The 27,905-nt window shown below is 42.1% G+C and overlaps 6 pseudogenes across 6 annotated transcripts; 2 read left to right on the top strand and 4 right to left on the bottom strand.

Annotated features, from left to right (window-relative positions):
* Nucleotides 1-701: 701 nt before the first annotated feature.
* Nucleotides 702-7,275, bottom strand: AT2G10190 (annotated as a pseudogene; the record flags this gene model as incomplete). The annotated part of the gene is made up of 1 exon: nt 702-7,275.
* A 2,131-nt stretch (nt 7,276-9,406) lies between these two features.
* AT2G10200 lies at nt 9,407-11,895 on the bottom strand (annotated as a pseudogene; the record flags this gene model as incomplete). Its single annotated transcript has 1 exon — nt 9,407-11,895.
* A 1,927-nt stretch (nt 11,896-13,822) lies between these two features.
* Nucleotides 13,823-15,718, top strand: AT2G10205 (annotated as a pseudogene; the record flags this gene model as incomplete). The annotated part of the gene is made up of 1 exon: nt 13,823-15,718.
* Nucleotides 15,719-16,020: 302 nt separating this feature from the next.
* AT2G10210 lies at nt 16,021-20,016 on the bottom strand (annotated as a pseudogene; the record flags this gene model as incomplete). Its single annotated transcript has 1 exon — nt 16,021-20,016.
* A 3,270-nt stretch (nt 20,017-23,286) lies between these two features.
* On the top strand, nt 23,287-25,500 carry AT2G10220 (annotated as a pseudogene; the record flags this gene model as incomplete). Its single annotated transcript has 1 exon — nt 23,287-25,500.
* Nucleotides 25,501-25,764: 264 nt separating this feature from the next.
* Nucleotides 25,765-26,250, bottom strand: AT2G10223 (annotated as a pseudogene; the record flags this gene model as incomplete). The annotated part of the gene is made up of 1 exon: nt 25,765-26,250.
* Nucleotides 26,251-27,905: the final 1,655 nt, after the last annotated feature.

Raw genomic sequence — 27,905 nt, forward strand, 5'->3', positions numbered from 1 at the left:
CAATGCATCCTCAAGGAACTCATTTGGCTAAGTAAAAGGTCAAGAGACAAAGATGGTCCCATACAGAATAGGCTTCAATAACAGGGGATCTCTCAAAAAATGATTAAGCTTTAGTAGAATGTTAAAGGTAAGTCCCAAGCTATGCATACAAAGATAAGATCCCATCTACCCAGAGTATATCTGATGAAGCTCTAATGGTAATCCCATCTCCAATCTTAATATAAGAACTTAATTCTACCCTTTGCATTCATGAATCTTTTAAGCCCTTTTTCTAATCATTCTTTTCTTTTCTCTTAACTTTAGGAGAAGGTTTCTCAACACTTTGATACATCTAGCGGATTTGGATTTCTTTAACAACTAAGGTTCCTGTTTTTAACATTTTAAAACCGAGAGCTTTTTCCCATCTTCAATAGCTAACAAAAACTCTTTCTTTTCTTTAAAAATCCCAAAACCTTTACTAGACTTTTTCTGCTTCTTTAGCTTACTTCACCTAGAGTCTTTTACCTTTTCTCATCAATGAATCAACCCATTTTTTTTATTTTAAACACACCCCAACCCAAAGTATAAGTGCCCACCAAGTTCTATCTAGTCCAAAAAATGCAAACTAGAACTACATGAGACACTATCTCTGTCGTTACGAACCTAACACTTTCTACCAAGCTTAATCGGAATAAGACCTCACAAACACTCACAAGTGATATAGGGCTTGAAAGAATGTCTAGGTTTGGGTTCGGGTTAACTGCTCTAATAAGGAGAGTCAGCTACGTGGATTAACAAGAGTGATCAAAATGAATAAGAAAATCCAAGTATTTTAGGGTAACCATGAGTTCAAATTTGATGCTGACATGATAATTAAAGATCAAATTCAGGTTCAAATTGATAGGGAATGGTATCAGATCATGACAGTGTGGTAGAGTAGAGCAATCTAGGCATGGTTCAGTTTTAATTAAAATATAGGCTCATCCAATCTCCTCGATGGCATCTCTAGAGGAGGCTGTCCTTGTGGAATAGTTGTAGTGGAGGAGGAACAGCTCAGCTTATCTGTCCGAAACTTGATAGTCTTTAAGCACTTGGCGAGTAGCTTGTCCTGCTTCTTGCACCACTTCTGCAGATTACTGTTGTTCCTATGAGCTTCACTCAAGCTCTTGCGCTCCCTCGCTGGAGGTACATGTTCACCAAAGTGATACATGCTAGTGTCGAATTCTACTGCTCTGTCTTCATCCATCCCATCCTCAGCAGCTTCTTCTATAAGATCATCCTCATCCAATGGCGGAGCGTTCTCACAGTAGAGGCTTCCAAGCTCAGGCTGAAAATCAATGTTATCTCCCTCTATTATCCGTGTAACCTCAGGGCTGGGGAGAAGGATGCTAGCTCTCTTATCTGTAGAGTGCTCAAACCTGAACCGATGCAAGTCGCCAACCATTGCGAACTCCAGAAAATCGTAGTGACGTAGATGCTCGATATCCATTGCCCGTGGCTTGAGTCCATCAGATGTGATTGGGACTCCACAAGCGATCAGAATCGGTGTCACAACACCACCTCACACCGCCTCGTGCTCTCTTGTGGTTATTGCTGACAGCCCAGCTCTTATATCCACACAGATGGATCAGAAGAAGTACAGAGAAATTGCGTTATTGATTTCACCTTGGAGAGACAAGTTGTTCTTGTTTGGCGGAGAGGGCCTTTGAGAGCCATAGCGATCATTTCCATATTAGAATTGGTAACAGTCCCTGTGATCTCTCTGGAGTTGAGGACATTGGCTATAGAACGCTGAAAGTACCTGTTGACAGGGTTGAGTATCTGAATGCTCTTTGACCTGGAAGAATTCAGCGGTGTAGAGCTGCCAATGGTGATCCATAAGTCTTTCAACTCTTCTCTGTCATACTTGGGCTTAGTTCACGTTCCACTGGGAAACCAAGCAATCCTTCCAAGTGCTTGATTGATAACCTGTACTCATGACCATACACAGAGAATCTCAAGAATCCCAATCCTTCGCAATCCAATTCATCAGAGGTCATACCTTGGTAAAGCTCCACTTGCAGTGTAGAGAGTGATAAGCAGGTTTTTCAGGTCTGCTTATGTGTTGAATGCGTGTTCAGTTCAATTCCCCTAAAACACAAACATGTCGATGCAGTTAAAGAGGGTGTCAATCCAGTCCAGTGTATTGCTAGCAATCAAGATGTGCACAGAAACAACTAAGTCAAGCAAGATTATAATGATGGTGGGTTTCTAGTAACAATCCTAGGTCAGGATTAAAACAAGTAAAAATGAGAACTTAAGAGCCTACTCGATCATTGGGTCGAGTAGAACCAACATGTGACAAAATTAAGAACTAAAATGCAATCAACAGGGGATACAAATAAATCTAATAGAAGTTCTAAGGATGGATTCATTGATAAGGGCAACTCTAGGGTTCATCAAATGGCTAATAGGCGAAAGGTAGATACCCATGACGATAGATTCAAAAACTAGGTCAATCCACTCTCGTGACAGAGACCCCTATAACTCTACCACTTCCTAATCTCAACTTTCGTTGATGAAACATAGCAGAGCAGGGTTTAAGAAATAATCTACCAAAGCCAATAGGCAGACAAGCCAATCCCTTGGTCGAGTTTACATATCTTTGGAATTTGTAGGTCATACATCCATTTGAACGTCTTTTGGACGCTAGACGTCTATGATCGAATTTCCACATTAGCCAGCGAAAACCGCATAGGGGCCAAGCGAATCCAGAAGGGTATAAACCTAATACTAACCACCTAACTAACATAGAGATTACCCTAATCTAATCTATCCTCAAGAACCCTAATCACTACTCATGCAACATTCTCAAGAACACAAACCCAGAAATTACTAAAATCATACCAAAGGTAGATCTAAACAAGCTAAACAACTTTACTTAAACAATCAAATGCAAAAACGAAATAGATTAAGAGTACTTAAAGTTTCAAGATTCATAAACACAAAGAAAAACTGAAAGATAAAAACATAGATCTTTTGGACAAACCCCAAAATGTTCTATTTATACTAAAATGTTGGAAACCCAAGATTCACTAGAAGACAAGAGACTTGAGGCGGTTTGGGCGAATACTCGATCTTGGGGATCGAGTAAAGAGGATGCTGCAAAGTTTGCGCCTTTGTGTTTATGCTCCGAGTGATCAATTGGTCGAGTAGATGCTTCATCCTCTCCTATCCGTATGCTCAGATGTCTGGTTGAGTGGGGAATGAGGAGGATCCGAAGACGCTTTGATAGCTCAACAAGTCTTGTAGAGATGGTCACCCTTGGTCGAGTAAATGGATCGAGTAGTGGATCGAGTAGGAGGGGCGAGTAGATTAGTCTGCTTCTTCTTCTGAGGTTGCCTTGATCGAGTAAATGGATCGAGTAGAGTCCTTTTAAGCTCCTTTTGCACCTGAAAACACACCAAAACATGCAATGCGAATGCAAAGTGATCCTAGATGCCTAAGTATGCAAAACAACCTAAAAATGTGCAAAATGATATGATACAATGAGCAAATGCAAAGCTAAATGATGATAAACATACACCTAAAATGAGTAAAATACAGTGTTATCAGAGAGGAATTGAATTGTCTCTTCTTCATATGCTACATAAGGGTAACCTAAGCTGTTCTCGAGTTACACTAACTCGAATTGGATCGATTAGAGTAGAAACCGTTGGTCGAGTAAACTCTCTGAAGTTGAATGGCTCTGTTGATTGCAAGAACAAGAGGTCGAGTGGATACTTGAGATCGAGTAGTCTCTGAGCCTTCGACGGTGAACGAAGCGGAGTACTCGATTGCGGCGGCGCAAAGATGGTCGAGTGTTGCGAGAACAAAGTGATGGCGAACGGCAAGGTGAAAAGGTCGAGTGACAGAGGAAATGAACTCGGTGACGGCGGCGCGGAGGTCGAGTTCTTTTTGGAGGTCGATTAAACAGAAGGGTCGAGTAAATCTTGGTGAGAGATAGCGATACGTGGTCGAATGAGTCGTGGAACTCAGCTGAGGCGGCGGAGTAGTTCTGTCACGCGGAGGTCGAGTGCGGCAAGGGTTTATGAGGTCGAGTTGTTTCTTGATATCGAGTGGTGGAAAATAGAAGATAGTATGGTCGAGTGAAATTTTAAAAGGAGTGGTGGAGATTGAGTTTGAGATTCTCTCTCCATCTTATCCTCAGCGCGTGGTCCACACTCAGTTGACTGGGAAAACTGCATGAAATCTACTGTAAACTTGATAAACTCCCTGTAAGACTCTGTAGCTTCTGTTGGTCGAGTAAAATATTGATTCAAATTTTGTTTGGGTTTTAAACATCACACATACTCGACCAATGTACTCGACCAATGTCCAGGTTCAACAGAAGAATTTCAAAATTTTGTACTCCAACGGGCTATACACTCGATCTCCAAGTCTTCTGTAAAGTAAAAGTTTTGAATTTTTACTCTATCTCCACGTTGTTCCTTTGTTCCTGAAAACCACAAACACAACTAAGACAAATCAAAAATAACAAGAAAAGAAAAATTTATTTACAGAAATAGTCATGGGACTTTCTCCCAAGTGAGCTTGTTTAAAGTCGTTAGCTTGACTCTTTACTCCTTTAATCATCAAGAAGTTCTTGGAGATTAACCGACGTCACCTCTGGAAGGATTTGATATGCTAAGTATTTCTTGAGCCTTTGACCATTTACTGTGAAGTCTCCACTCTTACCAGCTAGAGTGACTTCTCCGGACCTCAGTGATACAGAAGGGGCCAGACCATCTGGATTTAAGCTTTCCTGGAAAGAGTTTCAAACGAGAGTTGAATAGCAGCACCTGATCACCAACCTGAAAATCCTTGGTGATGATCTTTTTGTCATGGAAAAGCTTAGTTCTCTCCTTGTAGATTTTAGAGCTCTCATAAGCTTCTAAACAGATCTCGTCAAGGTCACTGAGTTGGATCAATCGCTTCTCCTCAGCAGTTTTTATGTCAAAGTTCAGAAGTTTTACCACCCACATTGCTTTGTACTCGAGCTCAACAGGTAGGTGACATGATTTCCAATAGAGAAGATTGAAAGGAGTTGTACCAATGGGGGTCTTGATGGTTGTCCTGTAAGCCCATAATGCGTCATCGAGCTTTGTAGACCAGTCTTTCCTTGTAATCCCAACAGTCTTTTCCAGAATTGTTTCTATCTCCCTGTTGGAGATCTCAACCTGCCCGCTCGTCTGTGGATGATACGGAGTGGCGACCTTGTGCTTTACTCCATGCTTCTTCAGGAGGTTCTCAATGACCTTGTTGATGAAATGCTTCCAACCATCACTGATTACTACCCTCGGAACTCCAAATCTCGGGAAGATTACGGTCTTGAACAGCTTCAGCACAACTTTTGCATCGTTGGTAGGACTAGCAATAGCTTCGACCCACTTTGATACGTAGTCTACGGCGACCAGTATATACTTGTTACCGTATGAAGATGGGAATGGACCCATAAAATCAATTCCCCATACATCAAAGATCTCGACTTCAAAGATCGGATTCTGAGGCATCTCATTTCTTATGCTGATGTTGCCTTTTCTCTCGCATGAATCACATTTTGAAACAAACTCCTGAGCGTCCTTAAACATTGTTGGCCACCGAATTTTAATCGTTGAAGAATTTTTGACATTGTCTTGAACGTCGCAAAGTGACCACCATATGCTGAGCCATGGCAATGCAGCAGGATACCTTCTACTTCATTTTCTGAGACGCATCTCCTGTAGATCTTATCTTTACAGAGAGTGTAAAGATAAGGCTCATCCCAGTAGTAATGGTGGATGTCTCTGAAAAATTTCTTCCTTTCATAACTGGTCAGGTTGGGAGGCTCTACTCATCATGCCAAGTAATTGACGTGATCAGCATACCATGGAGATCCTCCTTCAACAACATTCAGTTGGTGGATCTCTTTCCCACTGTAGCTCTTTCCGAAGAACTCTATAACCATGAGCTGCTCTTCTGGCATTGAATCGTCTATCGGAAGGGGTTCTTCAATTCTCATCCTTGACAGATGGTCAGCTGCACCATTTCCAATGCCTTTCTTATCTACTATCTCCTTGTCAAACTCTTGCAATAGAAGTATCCATCTCAACAGTCTTGGTTTAGTATCCTTCTTGGCATACAGATGCCTCAAAGCTGCATGGTTTGTATAGACAATGACCTTTGATCCAGCCAAATAGCTTCTGAACTTCTCAAATGCCAATACAACAGCTAGAAGCTCCTTCTCAATTGTTGCATATCTTCCTTGAGCTTCATCCAACGTTCGGCTGGCGTAATATATGACATGAAGCTTCTTGTCTATTTTATGGCCTAAAACAGCTCCTACTGCGTAATCTGATGCATCACACATAATCTCAAATGGATAGTCCCAATTAGGCGCTCGAACAACAGGAGTAGATACCAAAGCATTCTTGATGGTGTGAAAGGATTTGAGGCAGTCCTCATTGAAATCAAACTCGGTCTCCTTTGCACAGAAGTCTGGTTAACTCCCTGGCTATCTTGGAGAAGTCTTTAATAAATCTTCTGTAGAACCCAGCATGACCAAGGAAACTTCTGATGTCCTTCACCGTTTTTGGTGGCTGCAACTGCATCATCACTTTAATTTTTCCTTTGTCAACCTCTATACCCTTCTCTGATATCTTGTGACCCAACACTATGCCTTCCTTCACCATGAAATGACACTTTTCCCAATTGGAATAAGGTTCTTCCCCTCGCACCTGGTCAATACCCTGCCAAGATTCAAAAACATGAGGAGAAAGAGGGGCCATAGACCGAAAAATCGTCCATGGAGACCTCCACCATCTCCTCGATTAAATCTGAAAATATAGAGGTCATACACCTCTGAAATGTTGCAGGAGCATTGCATAAACCAAATGACATTCTTTTATAAGCAAAAGTTCCATAAGGACATGTGAAAGTAGTTTTCTCTTGATCATTAGGGTAAATTGGTATTTGAAAGAAACCACTATTTCCATCAAGAAAGCAATATTATGGGTGATTAGCTAAGCATTCAAGCATTTGATCAATGAATGGTAAAGGAAAATGATCTTTTCTAGATGCAGCATTTAACTTTCTATAATCGATACACATTCTATGACCAGTTATAGTTCTAGTAGGGATCAATTCATCATTTTCATTTTTAACAACAGTCATTCCACCCTTTTTAGGGACGCAATGCTCTGGAGAAACCCAAGTACTATCAGAGATAGGGTAGATGACACCAGCATCAAGCAGTTTCAAAATGTCCTTTTCACTACTTCTTTCAAGTTTGGATTTAACCTCCTCTGTGGTTCAATGCTAGAGTAGGATTCGTTTTCAAGGTGGATCCTATGGTTGCATAAACTAGGTGAAATTCCCTTAATGTCAGATAATGAATAACCAATCGCTCTCCTATACTTTCTAAGTTCAGCTAATAGCACGTTCACTTCATCATCATTTAACTCAGCATTAATGATCACAAGGTAAGTAGAGTTTGGACCAAGGAATGCGTACCTTAGACCTTTAGGAAGTGGTTTGAGATCAACCTTTGGTGCCTTGAGTTCAAACAAGTCATCTAAAGTTGGAATGATCAGCTCTCCAGAGTCGTTGGCAGTCGAGGTCGAGTCATTGGTCGAGTATGCTCTCGAGTGTGCAGGTTGAACTCGTGTTGACCCTTCTTCGCTCATTACCATTACCTCTGTTGCTGGTCCATTCAATTCCTCAAAAGGTTCTGATTCTTCCATCGCTTTATGGGAGTCTAACAGCTTCTGGTATCCCAATGTTTCCAAATGTAGAAACCCATCTTCACCACTTTTTGTTAAAGCACTGTTGAGATTGATAGTAGGATTTTTCTCAATTAATCCTAAAACACTATCCTGTCGTTGTAGTATTTTAGGATGTCAATCCAATCCGGTGTGATGCAAACAGATGAGATATGATCAGAAAGCTTTAAGTCAAGCCAAGCAGAGAGTTGGTTGGTTCTAACAGTCCTAGTATGCAATAACAGAAATGAAATGAAACTAAGACTAGAAATGGCAATAGCAGGCAGGTGAATAACAAAGCAGAAATGATAACTGGCAATCAAATGGATAAACGATTCCTAAGGATGGGGTAATCGAATAGTGTGGTCTCCTTAATCTATTCAAGCGGTTGACAAAACTTCACAGAAGCTATCCCTAGACAACAAGTTCAACAACAGATTAATTCACTCCCGTGATAGAAATCCTCAAGCAAAGCTAGACACTGACCTAAATCCCTTTAGCGATCTCTAACTAAGCAGGCATTATCGAATCAACATGTTAAAGCCAATACCCTCTCTACAGTCAATCCCTTGGGGTAGAGTCAGATATCTCTGGAATTAATATGATCCAACGCCCATTAAACGCCTTCTGAGCGCTGGACGTCTGGACTCATATTCCACATTAGCCAATGAAACAAGCAATAAGCGCAACTAATCCAGAAGGGATTCTAGTATTCTAAACTCAACCACCTAAAACGACGAAGTAAACCACAACTAATCTATCCCATCCTCAGAAATACAGTTCACTACTCAGACATAATCAAAGACAATAGCAAAGCAACGATTAAAAACATGATAATAGATATGATGAAAGACTAGACGAAAACTGAAAATCAAATACTTGAAAGTGAAAATACAAAGTTGCAGGAGAAACACTGCGGCTATGAAAGTTGCGAAAATATAAAAGCGAGATAAAAACGGATGCCCTAGGGAAAACCCTAAGAGGCAGTTTATATAAGCGAGAAACGAAACAAATAAGGAAACTAAATATTAAGCGAATCTTCACGTCATGACCCCTCGACTGAATGTGTCATTGGCATCTGACGGGCTGAAATGAGCTTCCCAGTGATCGAGTATGTCATTGATCAAACTGGGCTTTAGGGGCTTCGTCTTGCGATCGAGTGAGATGCAGTGAAGTCGAGATTCAATGGTCCAGTGACCCTGTGATCGAGTGCGATCGAGTGGATGTCAGGAGGTGGTGATCGAGTGGTTTCTTCGGCTTCTCTTCTCTTCTTTGTTCTCAACTTGTCTGGTTGAGTGCAGAACGAGCACATAGGTTTCTTGGTGGTCGAGTGGTGATCGAGTAGTTCTGATGGGGTGATTCCTCCGGCTTCGCGATTGAGTGAAACTGAGCTACTTGCTTCTACCCTGGCAGGGCTCCGAGGCTGCGATAGAGTCTTTTGCTGAAGGCGTCATTGGGCATTCTGACTTCATGTTCTGTTTTTCCTCTGTTTGAACTCCAAAAGCATCCAAAGTACCTGAAAACAACCAAATATGCCATGCACATGCAATCCTAATGCAAAATCGTCCTAACTATGTAAAACACACTAAAACGACATCTAATGAGATGAAATGTGGATGAAACAATGACAAAGTGGTGAAGAATGAATGCCTAAATCATGCAAATTATAGACATATCAGAGATGATCTTCTTCTGCAAGCTCTTCCAGTAACTCATCAGCTAACTGATCCATTTCTTTGATCCAAAAGAGTAGCCCTTCTATGGTAGGCTTCTTCATCGCGTCTTTGACATCAAAGGTCATCCTAAAGTCTTTGCCATGGTTTAGATCAATCTTCCCTTTCTTGACATCAATCATAGCTTCTGCAGTTGCTAAGAAAGGTCTCCCTAGAATCAAAGGGTCTTTGGGTTCTTCATCCATCTCCAGGACTACAAAGTCAGTTGGTATCTCCACAGCTCCAATCTTGATTGGTAGATTTTCAAGCAAACCATGAGGGATCCTTACTGACCTGTCAGCTAGGATGAGGGATATATTGCAAGATTTGTATTGAGTAAACCCCAATCTTCTGGCGACAGAGAGCGGCATGAGACTGACTGATGCTCCTAAATCACATAGGAATCTGTTGAAAGCCAATGGACCTAAAAAGCATGGTAGACTGAATGAACCAGGATCACTAAGCTTCTTAGGAATGATCTTCTTCTGTATGATAGCACTGCATTTATGACTCAATACCACCATCCCTTGCACTTCTTGAATTCTCTCCACGATCAAGTCTTTCAGAAACCTGTGAGAGTCTGGTATTAGCGCTGGAGCGTCAACAAGAGGTATCTGCAACTCAACTTCCTTGATGTTCTTGGCGAACATAGCTCTATACTTATCTGCTAATGCTTTCTTGTGATGGCCAGGAAATGGAAGTTGTGGTTTGTATTGAGGAGGAACAAAGACCTTTTCTTTGTTCTTGACAACAACTGGTTTTGGAGCGGATGGTGATGCTGCTGGGAAGATAGGTCGTGAAGCAAAGTCGAGTGGTTGCTCGAGAGGTTGCTCGAGTGTCTGGTCGAGTGGCTGCCCGAGTAGTTTTTCAGCTCGATCTTTACCGACACTGAAATCCTCCCCATCTTGACCTTCACTGTCCTCAGTGACTGTTTTTGGTTCCTCTCTTGTTGGAAGTTCTTTTCCACTACGCAAAGTGATAGCATGAGCATATTCTTTTGGATTCTAAATTGCTTTGCCTGGAAGTTGGCTTATATATTTTGGAGCAGATGAAGATACAGAATGTCCTTCTAATTATCTGACTTTGGTATTCAGTGTTTCCACCTTGACATTCAGATCATTGTAGCTACAGTCCAGCTTGTTATGTAACTTAGATATCTTCTTTGCCATCTCCATGGAGCCAAAGGCTTGCCCGTGAAGCAGCTATTGTAGCGTTTGTTTCATGTCAACATCAGGAGCAACAGGACATTGGTTTTGAGGAGGTAGAAATCCAGGTGGTGGTTGCTGCTGGTAGTTCCCCTGAAATTGCTGTTTGAGAACAAAAACTTGATTGTAAGGAACAAAAGGTTTGTTTTGACCTTGTTGTTGCTGTGGAGGATAGACTTGGTCTTGTGGATTAGCAACGTTGGTGTTGCGGTAGGAGAGGTTGGGGTTGTTGGTTTTGAAGTTGTTGTACCCTTTTTAGCCACTCTGGTTGTTGTTGATGTAGCTGACTTCTTCCAACTGGTTACCCTCCCCATCATGGAATTGATACTGCTCGTCATCAACAAGGAAATGCACATGCTTCTGCTGGCTAAGAAGAATCCTGTCCAGCTTGTCATTCAGCGCTTTGATCTCCTTCCTGTGTTTGTCATCAGAGTCAGGTGTGCTTCTGACGGTCCTATCACAGTCCTCGTTGTAATTACCATCTGATTGAGCTAAGTTCTCAACCAATTCCCAGCCTTCTTCAACATCTTTGTTCTGGAAATTCCCATCTTTGACCAGAAGCATTCTAATGCGTGATAGAACTCCTCTGTAAAGAGTGCTGAGAAGAGAGGCTTTAGTGAAGCCATGATGAGGGCATTGGTTGGTATAACCCTTGAAACGCTTCCATGCTTCACAGAAGCTTTCACGAGTCTTCTGTGAAAAACCAGAAATCTCATTTCTGAGTCTTGAAGTTCTGGAGTTGAAGAAAAACTTTGATAGGAAAGCCTTCTTGCAATCATCCCAGGTGGTGATTGAGTCATGAGGCATATTCTTCTCCCACATGTGTGCTTTGTCGCCCAAGGAGAATGGAAACAAATGGAGCTTGAATCCGTCTTTACTGACACCATTGATTTTTGTTAGGTTACAGAGCCTATCGAATTCATCAAGGTGGTCGAGTGGATCCTCCATTGGCAGACCATGGAATTTGTTCCCCTGAATCATCGAGATGAGATCACTCTTAATCTCGAAGTTGTTGTTCTCGATAGCAGGAGGTGCAATTCCTTTCCGCTGACGGTGATCTTGTGGTGCATCTCGAGCTCCAATGTTGGCAGGGCCATTTTGTTGATTCTGTTCGTCAGCCATTTCGAGTGGTTGCTGAGGTACAAGGTTGACTGTGTTTCTCCTTTCTCTTAGTTCGCGAGCTATGCGGTCGATGTTATCATTGAAAAGGAGGTTCTGATTGCCTGTTGATCGAGTTTGCATACAGTAGAGGTGTACCTGGATCAAGAAGACAACAAGAAAAACACACAGTTAGCAATCGATTTGAAAATTGAAAAAGAATTTGATCTAAGCAAGTCTGAAATCTCAAATGTAACAAACAAACACCCAATTGGCAACGACACCAAATTGATAATAGGTTTTTAAGATCAATTAATCCTAAAGCACTATCATGTCGTTGTAATACTGAAGGTTGTCAATCCAAATGGGTGTGATGCTAACAATCAAGATGTGATCAGAAGTCACTAAGTCAAGCCAAGCATTAACAGGTTTTGGTGTGTTCTAGTAGTACTAAGTGAACATGCAGAAAACAGAAAATCAAAAAGAAACAGTAAAACACTCGACCAACACAGCTCATTGCAGAGCGCTGGGTGAGGTCGAGTAACAGACAGTGAATTAAACAAAGATACTCGACTGCATAGTCTGTTGCGAGACAACTGGGTGATTGAGTATCAGGTCGAGTAACAAGAAAGAATTGTAGAAACTAAGCAACAGATGACAAGATGCGGTAAACAAAAGTAAAGTAAACAATAAATTCAATCAGATAAAGAATTCCCGAGGATGGGGTAATTTATTAGTTTCGTTTTCCTCAGTTTACGGGTGATTGACATGCTCAATAAATTATCCATAGACAACAAATTCATTAACCAAATATAAGTGCCACCACAATAGAGACCCTCAAGTTAACCTAGTCCCAAACTCAATCACCATTGACGAGAGCTAAACTAACAGGCATTACGAATCAACAAGTTAAAGCCAAAACGCTCCCTGCAACCAATACCTTGTTACAGGCCCACAAATCTCTGGAATTAGTGGTTCAGACATTTCATCGAACACCTTTTGGGCGCGGAAATGTCTGGGCTCAAATTCCAGTTGATTAGAAAGCAATAGGCATTAAGAACAACTAATCCAGAAGGGATCTATCAATCAAACTCAACCACCTAGCATAATCAAAATTCTAAACTACTCTAACCCATCCTCAGAAACCTATTCACTACTCATACATCATTGCAGAAAACATAAACGGTGAATGGAATGAAACCATGATAACAACAGAGTAAAACCGGGATGGTAATAGGATGAGCAACAGTAAACGGAATCAAGAACAAATACTGAATACTAAATACTGAATATTTAAAGAGAAATCTGGATTACAAAAGGTCAAGAACACAGTGTCTACGGAATAAAACCTAGAAAGAACTTGTTCTCGAAAATGTAAAGTACATGCTACTTATAGCAAAATATTCCGAAACCCTAATACTCAAAACGACGCAGTATTGGGACGGATTAAGAACTGTACTTGACCCAGGTGGTCGAGTGAGTGGTCGAGTGATAAGCGGGAGTATTCTTTTCTTCCTTGTGCTCGAGTGTCTGGTTGAGTGCACAAGGGAGAAGACTCTGAAGCTTGCCATCGAGTATGTAGTCGAGTGGTGGTGATGGTGATATCGACTACCAGGTAGAGTGATGTGATCGAGTGATGGTCAGGTGGTGGAGTTGAAGATACTCGACCATGGGGTCAAGTGATGTGATCGAGTGTCTCCCTTGGCTGTACTCGACCAGGGGGTCGAGTGGTGACGTGAAGTGCTGAGGTCTTCTACTCGACCAAGAGGTCGAGTGGTCTGTTGAAGTCGTGAAGCATCTACTCGACCAGGGGGTCGAGTGGTTTGACATGATCAGGTCCACTTCTTCTAGTTAGCTCGTCAACAGCTCCAAATCACCTGAAATCAACACAAATATGCAACATGCATGCAAAACTATCTTAAACATGCAAAGTGATGACAAATGATGAGAATTGGTATAAAATAGTGATGATATGATGCTAAAGTGATGACAAATTGATGCTCAAAACATGCAAAATACACACTTATCATGGTTTACCCATCTCGAACCAGATTCGATCAGTAACTTAAGCGAATTGTCATCCATATTCTTGAAACCATATTCCATCCTTATGGATAAAAGCATTTTGGACACCGATCTTTGGAATTTGTCACAAGGGTCGAACGACTCACTTCGGGCTTTTATCACCAAGTTCAAGAATGTACTTTCGAGGCTACCAAGGAACTCGCAACAGTCGGCTTTATCATCCTTGCGGAAAGGATTATGGCATGATTCAAGATTCAAAGAAGATTTAATACTCCATAAGCCGGACACAATTCAAGATGCATTATTCTGAGCGAACAACTGGATGGAAGTCGAAGACGAAAAAGAAAGTTTCGCAAAAAGAAATAAGCAAGCAAAACCGGCGGTCACTTTCCCAGACAAGAAGTTCGAACCTCGGAAGAACAAAGGACCAAGGAAGTTCGGTTCACAACCTTTCAATAATAACGTTGGGAAACAGTTCCAGGGGAAAGGGAAGTCAAACACTTGGGTCCGAGATGAAAGTCTGTATTGTGACATACACCGAGTAACTGGGCATCTAACAAAGGACTGCAGCGTCCTTAAAAGGTATCTCGGGGAACTATGGGCAAGCATGGATCTTTCCAAGTTCAACATAGATGATTTCGTGAAGCAATATCACGAAGCAAGGGATAACTCTGAAAGTCAAAACTCTAAAAGGCCAAGGCTGACTAACGAAGAGGAACCAAGAAGTTCGAATGAAAAATCACCGTGATTCTTGGAGGTTCCAAACTTTGCCATGATTCCGTTAGCGCTATTAAAAAGCATAGGCGGAATGTTCTACTTAAATCAAGTTTGAGTGAAGAGGTAAATTACCAAGGCGCTTTAATATCATTTGATGTGAAGGAAACACAGCACCTCAAAAGACCTCACGATGATGCTCTAGTCATTACGCTAGACGTGGCTAACTTCGAAGTATCAAGAATTCTCGTCGATACGGGTAGTTCAGTTGATTTGATCTTTCTAAGCACTTTGGAAAGAATGGGAATCAGCAGGGTGGATGTAGTAGGACCTCCGTCTCCTTTGGTACTTTCACGAGCGAGACAGCAATGTCTCTTGGAATAATCAAGTTACCAGTTTTAGCGGGAAAGATGTCGAAGATTGTGGATTTATCGTTTTTGACAAACCAGCAGCTTACAACATCATCCTCGGAACTCCTTGGATCTACCAAATGATAGCGGTCCCCTCTACGTATCATCAATGCCTCAAATTTCCAACTCAAACGGAGTGCAAACAATTCGGGGAGACCAAGAAGCTTTGAGAACATGTTATTTAGCTAGCCACTGTTTGTAGATCCAATAGCAATTAACGAAGCCCGCAAAGAAAGGGATAGTCCCAAGATTTCCTAGTGGGCAGAAGGTGTACGATGTCGTGATCGAGGTAATATTAGAAGAAGACAAACCAGATCGGAAAGTTTGAATTGGAGCCACTTTGTTTGACAAGATAAAAGAAGCTTTGGTTTAACTCTTAAGGAAGAACAAAGCATCGTTTGCATGGTCGGCAGCAGACATGCCTTGCATAGATCCAAGCATAATCTGCCACAAGCTGAACGTGGATCCAAGCTTCAAACCAGTGAAACAAAAAAGAAGGAAACTCAGAGTGGAACAAACTAAAGCAGTTAACGACGTAGTGGATAAGCTTTTAAAGATAGGATCTATAAGGGAGGTCCAATACCCGGATTGGGTGGCAAATACCATTGTGGTCAAGAAGAAGAATGGAAAAGATAGGGTGTGCATCAATTACAACCACAAAGGTATGCAACAGGAGCATCACTATCAAACGCTACACCGTCGTGTAGACACTCGGCCAGGGTAGCTAGTCCCGTCTCTCCGAGTTCTTCGCAGCTCATGGCGATCAAGTAACATCGTTACAAGACCCCATGATAGCACGGTTCACTACGAAGACCCTAAAGTTTAAGATATTATGAAACATACGGTTAAATCAACACATAAAATCATCAATATCTCAGCACAACCTCTCGACCATAAACAATAGCATAAGAATCTAAAGATCACATATGCAATCTAATATAACCATTCACACAATTCATATAACTCATGAAATCAATCAAGAATGCATGAGAATATGATTATGAAACTTAAACCATTATCCAGAACTCATTCACACAATTCTCGGCTATGGGACCCTAACTTGGATCGGACGGACGGTTTAAACTCGGCAGCCTCTCACTCCCGCTCAATTTCTCTTCACAAATCAAATGGGGTCGAGTTGGGCTTTTATAGGCAAGGGAATGGCGAGTCAGCCTGTCCAGAAGGATTAGATGGTCCGTCTTCATCCTCTGCGTTTCCTGGTTCGAATCATATCTTCTATGGTTCGGATGGTCGTTTTAGTTTGCCAGTCAGTTTCTGGATGAAATGTCGTGCTCATGTGAACATTAGTTCCTAAAACACGTTGGATGTCTTGCCAAAATATGGATGAGAACTTAGGATCTCGATCGGATACTATATTAGCAGGTACCCCATGGAGTCTTAAGATTTCATCGATATACTTTTCATTTACACCAAATAAGCCATCTTGGTCAAGCGATCCGCGACTACCCATATAGCATCATTGCTACGTCCTGGTCTTGTTGGCAATCCAGTGATAAAATCCATCGAGATTCACTCCCATTTCCATGCAGGAATTGGTAGATTATGCAATAAACCTGCTGGCACTTGATGTTCCACTTTAACTCTTTGGCATGAATCACATTGGCTTACCCATTTTGCCACTGATCTCTTCATCCCAGGCCAATGGTAATACTTCCTTATATCCTTGTACATTTTTGTACTTCCCGGATGAATGCTCAATAAAGAACTATGTACCGTCTTCAAAATTTCTTGTCGTAAACCTTTACGATCAGGCACTGTAATTCTCTCATTGAGTAATAAAGTGCCGTCATCAGCTAGATGGTAGCCACTGGCATTTGGTTCATCTAATGTTTTTAATTCCTCCACGATTTTCTGCAACTTTTCATCTTGCACTTGTTCTTCTCGGATTCGGCGAAGTAGGTTTGCTTGAGTCACAGCTTGTAAACCCAAGGGCTCAATAGATTCACCTTCTAGAGCTAACAAAGTCACTTTCTTTAATTCATCAGTTAACGACTCTAGATCCTTTTCAACATCCACTTCTACTTTCCGGCGACTTAAGGCGTCTGCTACCACATTAGCCTTTCCTGAGTGATACTGAATCTTCAAAACTGCATCCATCTCCGTTGTCGTAGATTCAGATCTGGCTGTGTGAATAAGTATTTAAGACTTTGGTGGTCTGTAAATACTCGTACCGTTTCCCCATACAGGTATGATCTCCATACCTTTAATGCAAATACTACAGCGGCCATTTCTAAATCGTGAGTGGGATAATTCTCCTCATGTCATCTTAATTGCTATGATGCATAGGCAATTACCTTTTCGTCTTGCATAAGGACACATCCCAAGCCAACTCTCGAAGCATCCGTGTAAATATCTTATGGTTTAATTGGCTCCGACAATGCTAGAATTGGAGCGGTTGTTAATGCCTTTTTCAACTTAACAAAGGCCTCCTCAACATCTTTATTCCATATGAAGGGTACACCTTTACCAGTAAGTCAGGTCAACGGCTTAGTAATCGACGAGAATCCCTTGACAAACTTACGGTAATAGCCTGCCAATCCTAAAAAGCTCCGTACTTCTGTAACAGATGTAGGTTGCGGCCATTGCTGTGTTACTGCAATCTTTTCAGGATCTGCCGTAACTTCTTGTCCTGAAATTCGGTGGCCAAGAAATCTAATTTCTCGTTGCCAAAACTTACACTTGCTAAACTTAGCAAACAACCGTTGTTCCCTAAGTCTGTCCATTACTTTCCATAGATGTTCAGGATGCTCTTCCGCACTTTGTGAATATACCAAGATATCATCTATAAATATGATAAAGAAGCTATCCAGATAATCATGGAATACCTCGTTCATAAGTCTCATGAAAGCTACGGGCGCATTTGTAAGTCCAAATGGCATGACTACAAATTCATATTGCCCATACCTTGTCTGAACGACAGTCTTTATTATATCCGGGTCCGAGATTGAAATTTGATGATACCTCGAACCCAGATCAATGTTTTAATCAACTTGCTCCCCTCAACTGATCCAATAGCTCATCAACTCGCGGCAATGGGTACTTGTCCTTAATAGTCATGTTGTTAAGACCTCGGTAGTCTATACATAATCGCATACTTCCATCTTTCTTCTTAACAAACAATACCGGAGCTCCCCATGGCGATGAGCTTGGACGAATAATCCCTTTTCAAGTAGATCCTCCAATTGTTTCTTAAGTTCTGCAAGCTCGGCTGGCGCCATCCTATATGGTGCCCTTGCAATTGGAGTTGCCCCAGGTTCAAGATTAATGGTAAATGAGTGATTCCTCGGCGGAGGTAATCCTTCCAAGGGCTTGAACACATCTTCAAATTCGTTCAATACAGGGATCTCTTCAATCCTTGAGTCACTTTCAACTTCTCCACCAATAGCTGTTAAAGTGACAAGGTAGACTTCTCCTTTTCTTAGTAAACTCTCAACCTTCAATGCTGACACGAACGAAGCAATCTTACTTGGTTTGATTCCACAGTAAGTGAGTTGTGGTCGATTCCTTAATTCGAACACTACTCTGCTCTGCCCGCAATCCAAATGGGCATGATATCCTGATAACCAATCCATCCTAAGGATAACTTCGAACCTTTCCATCGGCATCACCAAAAGGTTTGCCGGTAGGATTGTATCCTGGATAACTACTGGAACTCCTACTAACAAAATTTGGGTTTGCAAAGGTGGCTGGTTTCCTGCGGTATGTACCACAACATTCACTTCCCTTCTCTCATACCCGTGGCCTAACTTATCGGCCACGTCAGAACTTACAAAACTATTTGTCGCTCCCGAATCGAACAATACATGTGTGGGGTTACCACCAACAAGTAATGTCCCTAATGCATATGAAAATGATGTATGCAATATTTAAACTAGTAAACTATGCATACAACAATCAATCACTCAAACATACATAAATAAGAAAAGTTGGAACCCATACTAACCTGTTATGGGACCTTCTTCGGGTCCTGAAGGTTTGGTAGGTTCTACATCTAAGGCATAAACATTTGCTGGAGTAGCTTGCTTTTTTACTGGTGGTCCCTTAGCTTTCTGAACTGGCGGTGGGTGGTTAACCATTTGGTTATACTGCTTTATTTGCCTGTTCGGGCATGCGTTAGCATAATGCCTTGGATCTCCACAAATGAAACAAGCTCCCACTTGGTTACTCTGTAGTCCCCCTTGTTTCTTCGGGCATGCATTGGACACATGTCCCAACTCCCCACAAGTGTAACAAGTAACAAATGCCAGATTTGGTACTTTAGTCTATACGACCGTTGAGCAATCTCGTGCAAAATGTCCCGGCTTTCCGCACATATAGCAGGCTCTTGGATCGTAAGTGGTCATTACACGTCCTCCTTGGTTACCAACTTTAGGCTTTCCACGATCATTATTCTGGTTTCTTCCTCCCGACTGATTAGTCCTTAAAACTCCAGGCTGAAATTCTCGATTATTCCCTTTCTTGCCTTCGAACTTTTTGTTCTCTCGTAACTTCTCTCCCTTCTCTAACTCAATCCATTCTTCAACATTCACGACCCTTTCCTTTAATTCACTCACGTTGGTATAAGTCACAGGCTGAAGACGTCCCCAAATCTCAGGCCTTAGTCCTCTCAGGAATCTTCGTACCATCATAGCTTCATCATCTGTTCCGTTGTACAAATATCTCCGAAGTCTTGTCAAAATTTGCTCATACGCCTGGACACTCTTTTGCCCTTGTTCCAGCCTCATAAACTGAAGCTCTAGACAATCACGTGCCTCCGGTGGAAAATACTTAGACTCAAACTCCTTCTTAAACATTTCCCAGGTGATAGGCTGGTCGCGGTATCGTGAAACAACACTATCCCACCATGCTCGACCATCCTCATCCAAAAAGTTTACCTCTATCTGGCCCTTAAAGTCTTCCGATCACCTGGAAGTTTCAAAATTCATTTCCAGATTCCTCAACCATTTATCTGCTAAAACAGTATTCTGCTCTCCTTTAAACTTCCGAACACCTAAATCCTTCATCATCATAACCAGCTTTAAGAACTTGGCCGAAGGAGATTCGACACGATGGCTTTCGAGGATCTGTTGTTGGTGTTGTTGTTGTTGAATCATATGAGTCAACAAGGTCTGAATCATTCCCAACGTCTGTTGAGTCTCTAGCACACTTTGAATATTACGACCTCCCCCATTTCCTTCATTAACTTCTCTTGGCAGCGATGGATTTGGGTGTGCAGTGGGTTGATTCACAGGAACATGTGGTCTCGTCCCTGAGTGGGACCCTTTGGATGTGCTATAGTGCACAGACCTTGGAAAGGAGTATTCTGGTTTGGTTCCAGGAACATCCCAATCAGGCGCTGCATACATATTGGGGTAATAGTATCCCTCATCTCCTTCCCCTCCAGCGTATGTTATTCCCTCATAAACTGGTGAGAAATTCATCGACTCACTCCTCTCCACTCTTTGACCAGACATCTGCATCCATTCAACCAAGGTCAACTTAACCCATCTACCTAATAATGGTGAACAGACCGAATTACCCTAAATGCCTTTTGCGCGAGTCCTGCTAGCATCATTAACCATGCTTTAATACCACAAATTGTAACGCCCCCGAGACGCTCTATGACCGGACAAGTCACGGGCGCCTCGAAAACGCCACATTGAGATTGATCATCAATATCCAACTGAGGTTCGGGAACCCATCCCAACCCTTGGCCGGTGTATTGACGACCACTCTCCCACTTAAACATCGTTTAGGCTTGCCAACCCTCGCGATATTTAAATGTTGTGCCGACTCGGACTAAGTCATTATCAATCATTACTCGCAATTTGTACAAGAAAACCCAATTTATTTCATAAGTATAAATATTACACAACATGTTACCAAACATTTATAAGTTTCATGGCCAGGGCCTAGCGCCAAAAGCACGATACATAATAGAAACATACTTGTTTTACAAAAGGCACAAAACTACTTCAGGTTTCCTAATGTCCACCACGCCCTCTATTTCCCACTACGGGTTTCCTGCAAAACAAGTAGAATCATGAGTAATCTAAGATTACTAAGTGAGCTCGGGATTCCCTGCAGCAAACATTAGTTTACCCCAACCCAAATACCCAACATGAAACACGCAGCATAGAATGGCAACGAAATGTAGCTTGCCGAAGCAACTACATAAATATGCAATGCATTAAGACTCCAGTTTTATTAAATCTTTTAAATAGGGCCCGATATGCTGCCTTCAAATCTAATACCAAACACACACTCCCGTGATCTCCCGCGTTACAACCACAAAGGTATGCAACCGGAGCATCACTACCAAACGCTACACCGTCGTGTAGACACTCGGCCAGGGATAGCATAAGAATCTAAAGATCACATATGCAATCTAATATAACCATTAACACAATTCATATAACTCATGAAATCAATCAAGAATGCATGAGAATATGATTATGAAACTTAAACCATTATCCAGAACTCACTCAGTAACCAACAGAAAGCTTCTAACGATTCGGGCAGAGTTCTCGACTATGGGACCCTAACATGGATCGGACGGACGGTTTAAACTCGGCAGCCTCTCACTCCCGCTAAATTTCTCTTCACAAATCAAATGGGGTCGAGTTGGGCTTTTAAAGGCAAGGGAATGGCGAGTCAGCATGTCCACGTGTCAAGAGTACGAGCGAGTTACCAATCCACATGTCATCTACCCACGATGACACGCTTGCTACTCAAGCGGATGAGTGACACGTGGCCTCCTAAAATTCGGCTCCAAGCAACTAAAATTCGGCTCCAAGCAACTTTGCTTGAGCCCCAAGTTAGCCGAGCCACCCGTCCTTGGCGCGGTCAATGGTCGGTCAACGCCCGGCGGAACAAGCTTTCGCTCGTGGCACGCCCGTTCTTGCCCAAACTTGCCCATTCGTGCATATTCTTGCCCAAACTTGCACATTAATATTCAATTTGGTTTTGGGCACCTAAGGTCAATTGGCCATGCATTCAGGCAAATTGCAAAAATTCGGACTCTTGCCGGTGGCCGATGTCCTTACGGGGGTCATTACACTCACCCTATAAATAGAGCCATAACCCACTTAGTTAAACCTTAGAAGCCTTCACTCCAAAATCTGTCCAAGACGAGAGAGAAAGAGAGATCGTTTGAGTCCTTAACCCGAGAGAGAGAGAGATCGTCCGAACCTTTGGTTTAGGGAACGAGAACGGCCTTTGATTTGGGAGGAGTGTCTCGAGGCTCAGCATCTTCTTGTCAAAGAGTCACACTCCGATCAGTCTTCTCGTTACTGGGCGAGGAGGAGGAGATACAATGACAGGTGGAGGAGGACCCATCGATCGAGATAGAGGAGATGATCGAGGAGAGCGATCAGTCTAAGCCTTTGATTTATCCCTCCGAGGAGAAGAACTACCACGAGCTGGTCTCTCTCTCTTCTTTTGAATCAAGTCAGCAATTGGTTCGCTGCTCAACCCACCTCGGGAGAAAGGCCGAGGAGAATTACGACAGGGAGATCGATCTCTTCGAGGTAAGCGACCGCGACGACCCTCACGGTGAGGAGTAGGTCTGAAAGCACCGACAGATTTGGCCCCTTCGGCACTGCCATCATCAACCAGCAGAGTCCTGCTGTATTCCTTCTTGTCAATCACGGACGTGAGGAACGATTTGTTTGCTTTACAAGCCTTGGCCATCGGCTTAGCCAAAGTTTTGCACCGGGAAGCGATAGCCCGGGCCGAAGTCCCGTGGAGTATGGGAGGAGGCGGTGGAAGATGATTGAGTTGTCCAGGGGGACTCATTCTGAGATTCCAGTTAGCTTTGATAAACCGGTTGAGGGTAAACGAATTCCAAAGGGTTTCGCCTTCGATAACAACTTTGAAGAGCTCGATAAATTCTTCGGTCGGAAGGGTAAGAGCAATGAAAGCTGCAAAAGGTAAAACAAACAGTTCGGGTTAAGGAAAAATGAGTAAGCAAACAAAAGGCAAATATATTTCTGCCCTAATTTCTACCAGGTTTCGTGGACCATTTCGATGGAAGCACTTCGGAAAGGCTCCCAATCGAAGCAGGGGTCTTCTTTATGAAGAACCAGGTATGATGCTAGTGTTCGTCTTTGTTCGGGAGTTGTGTGAGGTTCCTGTTGGCATTTGGGTATGCCGAGAAATAACAAACTTTCTTTGATGAACACTAACACTAAGAAGCTCGTTCAATTCGGGAACTCCAATAATGTACCCAGCCTCCGCCGCTACGGTGATGAGCCCTAAAATGGTTCGGAGAAAGTTGGGGGTTAGTTGGGGCAGCGCAATTTCAAGGGCGGCTAGATATCGGACAAGGGCTTCGGGTAGAGGAAAGGTCAGCCCGCAACCCTTGAATTAGATCTCGTAAACGCAGAGAATCCGGGACGATGGTCCTCCGACGATCAATGAAACGTTCTGTGAAGCATGCGAGAGGTTTAAAACCTACACCACTCAATGTCCCCATCACGGTTTCAAGAAGGCTTCATTACTGAGCATCTACAGAGGAGCTTTACCAAAAATCAGAATGCTACTCGACATTGCCTCAAATGGAAACTTCCTGAACAAGGATGTCGCAGAAGGATGGGAGTTAGTCAAAAATCTAGCACAATCTAATGGGTGCTACAATGAAGACTATGATCGCTCAGAGAGAGGAACTAGAGGTAGTGAGGATAAATAGAGGAAAGATATCAAGGCTCTGAATGAAAAGCTAGACAAGCTGTTGCTGGCTCAGCAGAAGCATATACACTACATCACTGATGAAGAGCACTTCCAAATGCAAGAAGGGGGGAATGATCAAATTGAAGAGCTGTGCTACATTCAGAACCAAGGAGGGTTCAACAAGGGCTACAACAACTACAAGCCCAACCCAAACCTCTCCTAGAGAAGCACTAATGTAGCTAACCCCCAAGATCAAGTGTATCCACCACAACAAAATCAGTCTAAGCCATTTGTTCAGTACAACCAAGGTTATGTCCCTAAACAACAGTTTAATGGAGGCTACCGATAGCAAAATCCACCACCAGGGTTCACTCAACAACCACAACAAGCACCAGCAGCTCAAGATCCTGAAATTAAGATACTTATTCAATAGATCATTCAAGGATAAGCTACTGGAGCTATGGCTTTTGAAAAGAATATAGCTGAATTACACAACAAGATCGATTGTTCTTACAACGATCTAAATGTCAAGTTCAAAGCTTTGAATTCCAAAGTCAAGTATGTGGAGAGTCAATTTGCATCAACCTCTGCTCCGAAGCATCCTCAGCAACTTCCAGGGAAAGTAGTTCAGAATCCTAAGGACTATGCTACTGCAAATGCTATCAACATCCACCAAGAAGATGAGTCTCCACCAAGTCATCAGACTCCCACTACTGAGGACAATATGATTCAAGAAGGGGGGGATTCAACTCAAATTGATGCACTTGTCATCCAACAATTCATCTGGACTATAGAGCACACACCTTTACTGAATACTCATCACTCTGAAAAACATTTCAAAAGAGAAAAACTCAAGAAGGATCAGAATCAAGAGATGATTAGTAGAGTCATCACTCAAGAAGCTTACAAGAAGAAAGTCATCCAAAAAAAGCTTGGTGATCCTGGTTCATTCACTCTGACATGCTCTCTAGGATCATTGACATTCAATAGGTGCCTTTGTGATTTGTGAGCATTTGTTAGCCTTATGCCCCACTCTACAACTAAAAGGCTAGGGATCATGGAATACAAGTTCTGCAACTTAGCCTTACTCTTAGCTGATGGTTCTGTTGCACATGCACATGGTCGAATAGAAAATCTGTCTGTCAAGATTGGAAATGTTGAAATACCTACAGATTTTGTGGTATTGGACATAGATGAAGAGGGAAAGGATCCCCTGATCCTAGGCAGACCATTCTTAGCTTCAGCTGGAGCAGTCATAGATGTTAGGAATGGAAAGATTGATCTAAGCCTTGAAAAGAGTATCAAGATGAGATTTGACATTAGCAAAGCTTTAGGGAATCAACAAAAGGAGGTCAGAATTTTGGGATTCAGAACATGGATGTTGATGAAGAAACAGAAGCTGGAACCCCACCAAGAGTTAGCTATACTTCTCAACTCAGCAAGTTGAAGAGAACTTTTGACCACAAGAAGAGAGCAATTGAAAGGTTAGCTTAGACTGAAGATCTTACAGAAGATGACTGGTATGAGATGAGAAAAATATTTAAATGGCAAAGCAGAGTCATAGAGGGATTATCTTCAAGGGTGATGAAGCTGAAAGATCAACTATGGATGTTTGAAAAAAGAGTTAATAAGTATTCAATGAGTATTGATCCAGAGAATATGGAAACTGCACTAGCTATCAAAGAGGACGAAGATTTCACAACAGAATGGTTTGCACCAGAAGATTAGAAAGGAGTTCACTTAGAGGAAAGAAGCTTAGAGAGCAAGTTGTTGAGTGAGAAGGAAATTCCTATTCCGATATATTCTCTAGGAGTGCCTAAACTGCCCACCAACCCCTCTGTTGAAGAAGAACACTAGATTCTTGATTATGTTGCTGAAGAACTCCTAGAGTTTTGGATTGGATATAAAGCTCAGGAGGATACAATTGGAAAGTTAACTCATAAGATGGAAGAGTTAAACAACACCATTCTAGAACTTCAAGAAATGGTTAAAGGCTACACCAGTTTTGAAATTGAGGATTGGTCAAAGGAGCCTGGTTCAGAAGAAGAAGACTACTCTAATGTTCAGAAAAAAGCTTATTTTGAAGAAAGATCAAATGAGTACTCATCCTTCCATATGTCAAGAGAGGATGCAGAGTATGATTCAGGCACTGAAAATTCAACCACTGAAGATGAGGATTTCTTTGTTCCTCTCTTCAACCTTTTTTCAAACTAAGCTCTGTAAGAGTCAAGCTTAGTGACTTAAAACAAGCTCGCAATTCTCTATCTCTCACAACCCTCTGCTTCACCTCCGCCACTCGAGGCACAACTAAAGCCTGCATTGGTACCACACCTTGTAACCGCTCCAACAACTGTCTCAGTAGGTCCGCCAAGCCAACCTCTGGAACCTGGGCTCCTCCGGCTGCGGCACCCATCACTCCTGGGCCCTCAGCACCAACAACATGCACACCGGCACCGACATCAGCTCCACCAACCCCCACTCCGGCTGCACCAGCTATATCGGCACCAAGACCGTCCCTAGCCCCAGGCTCCACAGACTCAGGCTGCGAACCCACACTTTGCTCAACTGTGGCACTATGGACATCATTCTCGTCGGTACCCTCGAGGACTCGTCCACTACCGCAATCATGACCACGACTAAGCCCACGTCCACGACCACAAACTCCAGCTCCTCTAGCCATCTGAGCTACCCAAGAACAGAAAGCTAAGAAACTGGAACAAACAAATATATCATAAAAAACTTACCGTGGAATCTCATTTCAGGCTCGGAGAGGATGATACTAGGACTTCAACAACACACAATTGACTAAACACTCCATAATCAATCCTCAGTATGCTAACACCCTAGCTCATCCCGCATCAATCATCAGGAAAATAATCCATTAATTAATTTTTCTACACATCCTATAACCGTGATCGCTCTGCTACTAAATTGAAACAACCCATCCCAATTTTTTTTACAACCGTTAGCTAGTGATCCCATACTCACTAATCTACCTAGCAGCACTCATCAACAACAATAGCGAATAAACATCGAAAACGATTAAAGCACTTCATTAATTAACCAACAATTGTCACAATAGAAATCTAAATCTCAAGAACCATAAAACAAGCAACCTAGGTGAAAGTCCTAACCAATTGTCCAGAACTAACAACCTAGCGATAACATAAAACGCGGCGACGATAACATCACAGCGAGTGCCTAGATCATCCTCTCTATCTTGCCACGATCCACAGTCACACTTTGCCTTTACCTGCATCAACAATACAAATGAGATGCGTAAGTATTATCATAAAAACATAGTGAGGCAATCCTCCCATCTACGAGCTATACACACAATCAAATAAAGGTTATAACCACAAATAAAACATAACAAACCAGTCATTGAACAGTTCACCCAAAAACACATCACCACACCTACAAATCATCACACAAAACAAGTCATACAAACCAATCGCTCAGATATGCTCATGGTCACGCACTCACCTTAACAAGTTGATTATAACAATAAGGAGAGACTCTCCATGCGTTTGAAACAGTCCAGAAACGTCTGTTAACTATCAAATCCCTTTGGTGAAAAGCTAGCCTTAGACGTCACGAAGCTTCCCACGAAATCTCGTGCCAATCAGAAACCACACAAGAGCACGATCTCAGTTACAATCCCGCTGGTCCTAACTCGCGTCTGAGAAAACGTGTCTCGCGAAACTTTGACAACGATTTGATATGTCGAAACTGTTTCCTTCTAAACCCTAACGATTCTTGTCCTTCTCCTTCTCTCTCTTTTTCTCCTTTATAGAACGAAAAGTGGCTAGCCAAAGCCCTAATTTTGAGTTTCCTTCTCTTATAGGCACACTCTAGGGTTTCCATTAAACCAACCGATTAAACTGGACGATTTAAACACAAACTCTAACCGATTTTCCGGTTCACGGGCGTTACAATCATACATGGTATGCTTATGACTTTTTCATGTTCTTTGAGCATTTATGAAACATTTCTCTAGTCATTGTATCCAAAAGTTGCTAACTGATTAAAATGAAATATTGCATGCTAACTTACAAGAAAAACAAAAGATCATATTTTTATTTTTGAGTCAACTGAAATTTGCCTACTTTGCTAATTATCTTTATTACTTATTTCTCAGATGTAAGATGAATGAGATAAACATCTTCCAATACGATCTTTTGGAAAATAATAATTAGTTGAAAGCCTTGTCACTTGGCTTTTCTTAACCAAAAAATATCTTAGTTTATTATATCAACCTTTTCCCAATTTTAAGAATCACTAACATTTCGAGAAATTTGATATTCCTTAAAATCATCAGCTTTGTCATCTTCA

The sequence above is a fragment of the Arabidopsis thaliana genome, chromosome 2, assembly GCF_000001735.4.
Source record: "Arabidopsis thaliana chromosome 2, partial sequence".
Classification (NCBI taxonomy): Eukaryota; Viridiplantae; Streptophyta; class Magnoliopsida; order Brassicales; family Brassicaceae; genus Arabidopsis; species Arabidopsis thaliana.